This window comes from Xiphophorus hellerii, chromosome 12 (genome assembly GCF_003331165.1).
Source record: "Xiphophorus hellerii strain 12219 chromosome 12, Xiphophorus_hellerii-4.1, whole genome shotgun sequence".
Lineage (NCBI taxonomy): Eukaryota > Metazoa > Chordata > Actinopteri > Cyprinodontiformes > Poeciliidae > Xiphophorus > Xiphophorus hellerii.
This window is the reverse complement of record NC_045683.1, coordinates 1,250,819-1,261,756: the sequence shown is the minus strand read 5'-3', so window position 1 is coordinate 1,261,756 and position 10,938 is coordinate 1,250,819. Positions and strand designations below refer to the sequence as shown.

General features: G+C 41.6%; 1 long non-coding RNA gene across 1 annotated transcript; it reads left to right on the top strand.

Moving 5' to 3' along the window:
* Nucleotides 1-625, top strand: LOC116729237 (uncharacterized). The gene is made up of 2 exons (XR_004341114.1): nucleotides 1-112; nucleotides 231-625. It is a non-coding gene; the product is annotated as an uncharacterized LOC116729237 (long non-coding RNA).
* Nucleotides 626-10,938: the final 10,313 nt, after the last annotated feature.

Genomic DNA, 10,938 nt, shown 5'->3' with positions numbered 1-10,938 from the left:
ATGTAAAAAATATTATTAAACACTTTAATTTTGCAGAAATGTAAACCATGAAGCTGCAGTGAAGATAAATCAGAATATCATCATCATAAGCTGAGACCTTCATTGTTTTAAGGTTCGTGACTCTGAACTGAATCAACCATCAACATCCTGCAGAGACAATCAGCTCAGACTCAGATCACAGTTCTGTGTTTTCTGCTCTTCCTGCTCCGTTACGCCGCCACACACTGCAGCTGATGTTCCGGCGTTCTGTCCGCCGCCGGCCGCCTCCGGCTCTCCTGTCCAGAGAATCTGTTTGTTTCTTCCAGACTCCCGTCAGCCTCCTGAGGACAGCATGTCTCCGGATCCGAACACTGACTCTGCAGCTCTGCAACAACAGAGGCAGAAAATCAACTCATGTTACAAGAATCAAACAGATGATTCATCCAAAACCTCCCTGATCTTCATGTTTCAGTTATTACCCATAAATCTCTGGATGTGTGCGGTCCTGCCCGGATCCTGAACCGTCTGTCAGGATCTTGTGGACTTAATGTTTCTATGTGGACTAAAAACTTTGTGTATTATAAAAGTTACTGATAATAAATGAGCATCTGAAGCTAAAACTGCTGCAAAATACTGCAGAAGAAAATGTGAAATGTAGTTTTTCTGTCAGGTTGTCAGACAGCAGTGTGAAGGTGTGTGTGTGTGTGTGTGTGGGGGGGGGGGGGGGGGGGGGGGGGGGGGTGTTTGTGTGTGTGCGTGTGTGTGTGTGTGTGCAGTCAGTCACCTGAGCAGGTGTGTGTGTCCTCGCTGCAGATCTGCAGGACGACCAGCAGCGACAGCAGCAGCAGCCAGCGGCTGGCCCGGTCCGGCGCCTCCCGGTGGCGGGGCCTCCGGCTCTGGGACACCGGGTACATGACCCTGCGGGGTCGGCGGGGTCGGCCGGAGGTCGGGCAGGAAGCAGAACTGGTGCTGGCTGCCTCCACAGGAACCGGGTCACAGCAGGACCTCATGCTGGACTCTGTTGGTTCTGCTGCAGGTTTTTAACTGGTTTTCTGTCTCTGCAGATTTAAGCTGCAGATTTTTTCTGTCAGCTGAAGCTGAACGAGTTTATCTGCTCCTGCAGTGACCTTTACCTCTGACCTGCAGCCGTTTCCTGTCAGGAAGCTGTGGTTCTGATGTTCCTGTCAGAACCAAACCATCTGGGTCGGTATCAAACAAATGTCTTCTTAAATGTCCCTGTAAACCTTTCTACCTGAACTGAACTTTTCAAACCATCTCCATCACGGTTCTGGTTCTGCTTCAGTTTAAGTAGAGCAGGAAGGTTCAGTCGTCCTGCCTCTGACCCGCCCACCTCTGGAACTTATTATTGGGAGCTAAAAGTATTTTTAGACGCACGCAGACTCCATCCTAAAAATGACCTGCTGTTTACACCTGGGTTCCTGCTGCAGGGGAAATCCCTGCAGACGGACTGACAGCATCAGAGTCACGGAAAACATCAGATCTGAGCTGGAACTAAAGGAGCAGAACCAAGAACCGGAGGAAACTCACCGATGTTTACAGGATGATTGTTTCTCTGCAGCCTGAATAATAAAAAAATGTTTTCATGCATTTTATGAACACAGATGCTTTGATATTTTAATATCATTCTAACCTTAAATCAGGTACTAAACAAACTTTCATGAGGCCACGTTTCTGATTTTAAGAAAAAAAAATTATTGCTCTTATGTAAAATTCTGATTTTAAATGTTTTTATTTGCTGTAAGAAGAAAATCATCAAAATCAAAATGAAGGTTTTCAAACATCCATCAGTGTGTAATTAATCTCTAAAATATGTTTCACTTTGTGATTCGGTTCCTGAAATAAATGGACTTTTCAATAATATTCTAATTTATTGTAATAATTTTCTGTTTCACAAGCAGAAACTGGGACAGACAGGAAGACAGAGGACACGTCTCCAGATGTGTCCAGCTGCAGCTCTGGACACACATGGGAACGCTTTCAGACGTTTTCCCAGAATTCCAGGTTGTTTCAGATTTACAGTTTTCAGCTTCATAACAAGCCAGATGCTGAATCCAGACTGATCCCCAGGGATCTACTGGGATCAGCCAGTAGATCCCAGTAGATCAGAGTCACAACAGGACTGAACACAGTCAGGGCTTCATGTCTTCATGGTAGAGATGGAATCAGACAAACAGTTTCTCTCCTTTCTCTCCTGACGACTCGCCGTGTTTCCATCCCGACTCCTCAGGCCTCCAACACAAAAACTGATGGAAACTTTCTGGAATGTTTTTCAGCTGCTTCCCTCTTTCTGCACGCAACATGAAAATGACACCAAACACGCATCACAGCCGGCCAGGAGGAGGAGGAGGAGGAGGAGGAGGAGCAGGAGGAGGAGGAAGAGGAGGAAGAGAAGGAGGAGGAGGAGGAAGACAGACCAGAGAGCTGCAGGAGGACAGCAGGAGGAACCTGGACGTCACAGAAACCGTCCAACCAACGACCTTCATCTTGACCCCGTCTGACCTTTAACATCAAGAGGTCAAAGCACCAAAAGCTGCGGCAGAAAAACATCTTTACTGTCGAAACATGTTGAGGAAAGTTCAGCTCTCTGCAGGGTCAAAGGTCAAGGAGAGTAAAGAATCATTTCTTGTCTTTTTTCAAATATCATTTTCATAAAAATATAAATTTCTTTTAAAAACTTTGTAAATCAACATACAAGCTGAACTTCAGCAGATTTAACAGAAACTTGAAAGTTATTCATTTTCAAAAACAAAATGATAATAAATCCATAACTGCTTGTAGCAAAGATTAAAGATCTAAATGAATATTAAAATGGTTTCTGTTTCTATATTTTACATTTTTAATGTTTTGTTATTGTGGTGGTTTGTTGAAGCTGCTGCATTTCTTCACCAGGTTCCTGATCTGACAGCAGGTCCTAAAATAAAGGTTAAAATAAAGATTTATTAAAAATAATAAGGAATAGAAGAGAAGAGAAAATCATCTGGAAGAAGAGAGGAGCAGAACAGAACCGTCTGGTTCCACTGATCCAATAATTCATTAAAAAATTAACAGCAGATTCTATACAGTTCATGTTTTATGACACGTTTTTATTGGTCTGATTTAATAAATCATAAATAATCTAAAGTAACAAAATAAGTTCTTAATAAAATGAGTTTTAATTATTCATTTAACCAAATTCATCTGTAAACCCAAAGTTCTGCTAACAATGTTTTGAAATGATTGTAAAGTTTTTTTCTTTTCTTTGGTTTCTGGTGTTTTGACCTTCTGAACTTTGACCTCAGAAGGTCAAAGGTCATCAGTGCTGAAGTGAATCTGAAGTGAAATCCAGATTCTAATCAGATCCGTTATCAGATCAGCTCAGACAGGATTCTGTCTTCAGGGACGGATGAATGAGAATGAGCCGATCAGAACCGAACAGAACCAAACAGAACCAAACAGAACCGAATAGAACCAAGCAGAACTTAACAGAGTCGATCCAAACAAAGCCAATCAGAACCGAACTGATAGAGGTGAGTTTGGACTCTTGATGGGACAGAAGCGGAGCTGAGTGGATGACTGGAGCTCAACTCGACCCATTTGGATCAGAACCAGGGTCTACATGCAGAAAGAAGCAGAGAGAGGAGATTTCATTCGGATCCAACTTTTTGTTCCATTCTGGTTCTGCGGTTGATTCATCCGTTCCCACAGTCAGTGAATGCATCGTGACAGATTCCGTCAGTCAGTGAATGCATCGTGACAGACTGTCAGTCAGTGAATGCATCGTGACAAATTCCGTTAGTCAGTGAATGCATCGTGACAGATTCCATCAGTCAGTGAATGCATCGTGACAGATTCCGTCAGTCAGTGAATGCATCGTGACAAATTCCGTTAGTCAGTGAATGCATCGTGACAGATTCCATCAGTCAGTGAATGCATCGTGACAGATTCCGTCAGTCAGTGAATGCATCGTGACAGATTCCGTCAGTCAGTGAATGCATCGTGACAGACCGTCAGTCAGTGAATGCATCGTGACAGACCGTCAGTCAGTGAATGCATCGTGACAGACCGTCAGTCAGTGAATGCGTCACGGAGTTTAGTCTGGATTTACTCTGATCACAGAAACATGAGCTGAACTTTCCTTCCTCCATTGTTCAGTAAATCTGCTGCTGATGCGTTTAAACGTCATCTGGTTCTGCGGTTCCAGCTGAAGGTCACGTCGTTCTCAGAACCTCGGCGGTTCTGTTTGACTCCGGCTGCAGCTTCACGTCCAGCTTTGTGTCTCTCCTTTTGTCTGCAGATGGAGGCGTGAAGCTGGAAGAAAGAAACAGATTCTTTCGCTCTCAGCTCAGGTTCTGGTTCTGACGCCTGAACCAAACCCTCTGCTATTAATAACTCAAAGTCAGAACCAAACGCTGCAGCTTCTGCATGGCTGTCATTTCTGAATAACTTTGTGTCATTTCTGAATAACTTTGTCTGAAGTCACTGAGGGAAGAACGTCATCCAGGCTGAAACTGAAACTTTTATCATCATATCATGTGTTGCTGGTGAAAGTGACAATAAGAACAAATCATTTCTCTTTTTTAGGAAACTGTTTCACTGCATGACAATAATAACAACAATAAAAACATAAATAGTTTCTGTAAGGACAGCAGGAGGTTCAGGTGACTGTTAGTATTTATTGAACTTGTGAAATATGACATTACTGAATTATGGCCAGTTAGAAATAATTTTTAACAGATTAAAAATGATGCTTTTTAAACCGGCTGGCAATTATATGTTCAGTTTTAGATATGAATATAGAAAATACTGAAACTGATTGGCTGAAAAAATCAGTTCATATTTTTACCCACCGCTTTAAATAAACTTTATTAATATTTTTATTTTGCTTTGTTTGTAAATAATTTCATTATTTTATCTTATTTTTATGTTCTATAAACTCAAACTGAAACACTGAGTTCCCTCCTCAGGGTCCGGTTGTTCAGAACCGAGACATGACCCAAACGAGACGTTCAGCTGGTTCTGGGTTCTGGTTCTGGTTCTGGGTTCTGGTTCTGATTCTGGCGGTCTGGGTTTTGGGTTCTGGTTCTGGTTCTGGTTCTGGGTTTTGGTTCTAGTGTTCTGGTGTTCTGGGTTTTGGGTTCTGGTTCTGGTTCTAGTGTTCTGGTGTTCTGGGTTCTGGGTTCTGGGTTCTGGTTCTGGTTGTGGGTTCTGGGTTCTGGTTCTAGTGTTCTAGTGTTCTGGTGTTCTGGTTCTGGTTCTGGTTCTGGTGTTCTGGGTTCTGGGTTCTGGGTTCTGGTTGTGGGTTCTGGGTTCTGGTTCTGGTGTTCTGGTTCTGGGTTCTGGTTCTGGTGTTCTGGGTTCTGGGTTCTGGGTTCTGGTTCTGGTTCTGGTTCTGTTTGGCTCCCATCAGACCTGAACTCGTCGTTGGACTCCTGATTCTTGTTGATCAGCTCATTCAGTTTCTTTCTCTTCAGACTTTTTTTTTGGATTCTGAGGTTCTGACCCGGTTCTGACTGAAACTCTGTCAGTTTTTATCTCACTGGTTCTAAACGGACCCAGACTCATTTGTTTGGACAGACTGTCAGCGTCTGTCCTTCTGCCAACACGACCAACCAGAACCGGCAGGCAGGCGTTGCTTTTACCTGAGAAACGTGAGTAAAGTTTGTTCAGAACCTGGACCGGGTCCAATAAGCAGGAAATCCATTACTGAAATGATTAATGGTGAAACCTGAAGGTCATCATTCCACCTGCATTCCTCAGCCTCCTCCAGGTGAAGCTGTTTGCTCTGAGCCTCTCAGCCTGTTGCAGCTTGAACATCAATTACTGCAGATTCATCATTTCTGAGCTGCGACCAGAACCAGAACCAGAACCAGAACCATCCGGCCTCAAAACTACAGTCTGCACGGAACCAGGGAGTTTACAGATTTATTCAGCCCAGCTTTGGTGTGAGGCGTTTGGGTTCACCAGGTCACTGCAGAATGATGATGGTTCTGTTGGGTCTGTTGGTTCTGGTGGTTCTGGTACCAGGAAAACAAACTGGAAAGTACAGAAAGTCCGAGTCATCAGGACTTAAAGTGAGAGAAAATCTGTAGTGAAGTTAAAATGAGGTTTCATGTATTTGAACATTTTATGGATTTTATGATGAAATGAATGAATTGAGACGTTGAAGGAATAAAAACAGAGACTCTAAACTGCAGTCAGCAGTAAGAACCACTCACTGCTTCTACTGATAACATTCAAATTCTGCACATTTTATATTAAAGTATTTTCTCACTTCACTAAATCAGAAATTATCTGTTTTTATTAATGAGGTCACTATAAATAATTTTTATTCCTTACAGATAAATTTCAAAGGAATCATTTTCTATGTTTTCGTTTTTCTGTTTTTTTGTTTTTCTGTTTTCTGTTTTTTTCGTTGCTCTGGGAAATGAAGCCAAAAATATTTCTGTTATGATTAAATATTGAAACAAGTTACTGGGCTTCGTGTCGCTGCAGCTTCAGGATAAACCTGCGGATTAAAGTTTCAGTTTCTGTTTAATGAGCTTTTATTGCTGTGAGCTGGATGACCTTTGACCTCCACGCCCTCTTCATCCAGCCCTGCTTTGTCTGCCTCCATCTAATCCTCCTCAGAAACACAGAAACACAGAAACACAACCTGCTGCCGTGCAAACGCCTCATTATTGGCGCTTTGGGTGGGGTGTGTATGTGTGTGTGGGTGTGTGTGTGTGTGTGTGTGTGTGGGTGTGTGTGTGAGGGTGTGTGGGGGTGTGTGTGTGTGTGTGGGTGTGTGTGTGTGTGTGCGTGAGAAGGACAAACAGACACAGATGAACTGCTGCTCTCCACCCTCAGCCTGCAGCCTGAGCAGAGGAGAAACCTCAGATAGGAAAATGACTGACTGTCCCTGAAGGCATCGTGGGCTGAACTCTGGTTCTGCTGTCGGCCCGGTTTGGATTGTGGCTTCTGCTCTAATTTGATCCATTTTTCCATGAATGATTCCTGATATTTAGCAAATATTTGATCCCATAATGACTTCAGTTCATCTTTTTAATGATGCGTTTGATTGTTGAGGATTTAAGATCATAAAGATCATGAAACCATCCTGAGGTAAAACCAAAGACCTGCTTCAGAGGAAAACATCTCAGGGTCACAGCAGATTCACTGAACTTTGACCTCTGCAGACGGAGAAACTAAAACTGTTTAACATTCACTGTTTACAAACACAATAAATTATTAATAAAATCGTCATCAGACGATTCCCATTGAGTTTTCTCTTAGTGTCACTTAGGAAGAAATCTTCATGATCCAATAAAATCCAGGAGTTAACAGGAAACAGAGGCAGCAGTGAGCCGAGGTTCTGGTCAGAGGTCCTGGTCAGAGGTTCTGGTCAGAGGTTCTGGTCAGAGGTTCTGGTCAGAGTGACGGAGGGACGAGTCACAGAGTTACACCATCTGATCCTCACATCGTCAGACCATCAGAGGGGGAAAGTGCTGCTCAGCGATGATGCAACGTGATGATGTGTCCGCTCTCTGCAGAGTGTGTGTGTGTGTGCGTGTGTGATCACAAAGGAAGTGGGGAATGTCCAGCAAAGACAACTTCCCTTAACCCCCCTCACACACACACACACACACGCACACGCACACACACCCACACACCCACGCACACACACACAGTAAAACATCTGGTCGTAATAAAACTGATCATCTGTGTTTTTCTGTTTCCTGCTGGTTTGTTTTTATTTTTCCAGCGATCAGATGATCAGAGACTGAAGGTCAAACAGTTTGAAATATTTAATTACATCTTTTGTTTATTTTTAAAGCCTAATAAAACAATTTCCTAACCACCAACTTAGAGTTTTGTTCATGAATTCACAAGACGGACTGAACATTAGCTTTAATTAAGAACCGTTTCTGGCTCCGACTTTCTCTGGTTGTTTTCAGATTTTAATCAAAATGCACCAGAAACAAAGTCACAGTTTGTGTTTTCACTTTGAGGGCGGAGCCAAAATGTAGACTAGAACATGAACCAGCATGATTAAAAATATACAGAATGAATGAAAACATACAGAACTGAACAAAGCAAACGGAGCAGAACCTGAGTTACTAAAGACTCCAGGGATGAAAACCAGGAGCTTAAATACTGAGGCTGGAGGAAAATGAACGGATGAACTAATGAGAGGAGATGAAGAACAGCTGAGGCAGAAAGATGGAAAAATGGAGCAAGAAAGAAAAACATCAAGAATCAACAGGAAAAGAATAAAAACTGATGAAAACTGAAACACAAAGGAATGAAATACGGCAACACCAGTCTAACATTAATGAACACAGAGCAATGAACCGAGTATGGAAAGACATATTGATCATTAATAATAAACACCAAGAACATGATCAAAAACAGCAGGGACAGTAAATATACCAAATATATTTCCACTTATTTCTTTTGTTCTTTAGTTTATAAAATACAAAAATGTCCAGATAGTTTCATATTTTTAATGTTTGATCACCAACTCATTTCTGACTTTAGTATTTTTGTGTGACTAATTTTTAAATAAATATATAAAAGTAATGCTTCTGTTGCTTCAGGATAATGAATGAATGAATGAATGAATGAATGAATGAATGAATGAATGTTGCACAGATTCAGTGAAGCTGAACCAACAGGAAGTTGGCAGAAAGTTGGCAGAAAGTTGGCAGAGCTGGAAATTGAAACTTTATCCAATAATCCTCATTCTTTCCTTTCCTTTCTTTCCTTTTTTCCTTTCCTTTCCTTTCCTTTCCTTTCCTTTTCTTTTCTCAGTCAGAGCCTCTGGATCACGGCCTTCAGCTTCAGCTCTCTTCCCCGTTCCAAACTGTACCTGCAGCTTCTCCTCTCCTCATCGTCTGGATGAGTTGATGTTTTGCTGAATGAGAAGCTTTGATGGCGACACATAATAAGGGTTAATTAAAGTAAAGGGAGGATCCGCCCCGAACACATCCAGGTTTAGAAATGTTCTGCACATTTAACCTCCAATTATTCTTATTTTGGAACAGGACCTGGGATGACTGAGCTCTGATTGTCGTTACCACGGTAACTGCAGTACAGATACAGCCTGAGGCAGGTGAAGCAGAGAGCTCAGATATTCATCACCTGCCAAACGCAGAACTAAAGTCCTCCACACTTTGGAAAGAGAAGGAGAAACACTGGAGACAGAAGAACTGAAAGATTAACACAAAATAAACACAACACACTGAAACAATACCAAACCTGCAGCAGCGTAAGGTGATGGCAGCATCATGCTGTGGGGTTATTTTACTTGGGGCTAGAAGCTTGAATTAAAATGTTTCCATCTTCAGCATCTCTGTTATTTCAACATTTATCTAAATCAGCACAAAGGAAACGTCTTAAAATGAGAATTAAATATTTAGAAAGACGAACAGGAAGTAAATGTGACTGAAGGTCAGTGAAGGTCACCTGGATCTCCTCAAGGTTTTCTATCAGTGCCAGTATCAGTTCAGGTGTTTATTTGGAATAATCATCTTACGTTTTGATATCAGTAAAACCTGACCAGGCCTGTGTTTGCCTGACTCAGTAAATATTTTATTTATCTGAATATTTGCATCGGTCAGATGTTTTCTGTCTGGTGGAAAACCCACCAGCGTTTCTGACTTCCTGCTGTGATCCCACACAGGGGAATCCTGGGAAACAGGAAAATTAGCAGAACTTCTCTCCTGTTTGAAGAAAAGCCTTCTGTCCAACATGCAAACAGGCAGCAAGTTTATCATTTTATTTATCTCATTCAGGGATAAAATGGCTCCTGAGCTGAAAGGAAAAACTCAGCCATGTCATCAGAAGCTTTGTTTTTCCAGCAGATGTTCCCTGAGATGCAGATTCTTCCCACGTTTTTAGTAAATTTCCCTAAAATATTCCAAAACAAAGTTTGACAAACAGAAAATAGGATTTTATCTCCAACAAGGTGATTCCTAAAGAGCTGAGTGGAAGATTTTTATGACTTTGTTCAGGAAACTTTCAGAAAGTCTGAAGAACAACAAACAGGAACATTTAAAATGGCTGCTGATTAAAACTGGCTGGTTTCAGCAGAACGGCCTAGTCCATGCAAACAGCTCTGTTTCTCTTAAACTTGATGTTTCATCCTTATTGGGATTTTATGTGACAAATCAATTCAGAGTCGTGCAGAGTTGATTCATCGTTTCCTCAAAACCTACTAAGTTTTTAAGAATCCCCCTTTACTCTGCTGAAGCTAAATAAAATCCAGACTAACTCACATGATCAGAGCATGTTAATAATGAAATGATTGCTGATGCATGATGAGGAAGAAGGAAAAGATTCTGCATTAGTTTATCATAAACAAATCCAGATGGAGCCTTTAGAGTCACAGAACCAACCAGAACAAACGGATCAAATCGCTGCTGCTGCTTCAGTTTGAGACGATTTATCCGCTTTAAAACCTGGAGATGATCCAACAGGCATCCAGACAAATTTCCTAAGGCAGCAACCAGACCAGTCACTGACAAGTAACAGGAAAAAAAATTAAAAAACTAAAACAAATAAAAAAAACTGAGTGTTGAGTTATTATTTTCTGGAATCTTTGCTCTAAAATCTTCCCATGTTTTTATGTCAGTTTTATGAAAGGAAGTCATTTTGTTTCTCCTGTGGGATCAGCAGCTTCCATAAACATAATTTCTCTTCATGTTTTATTTCTGTGCCTCTACAGCCTGAAGCTGCAGAACTTCACTTTCTGCACAGAAACTTTTCCTGGTAGCAGGGAAACAGCGACACCTTCTGTTTGCACTCAAACACACAGCGGAGTTTTATTTTTGGTGCTGATTTATTTTTTAATGCTGTAGCACCACCTGGTGGAACCTTAGAGTTACTACACATCAGCTGATTCCAGCTGATCAACTCTGATCAGTTTCTGAAGTTTATTTAATAATTTCTGTGTGGAAAATAATAAAACCTTCATCTGAG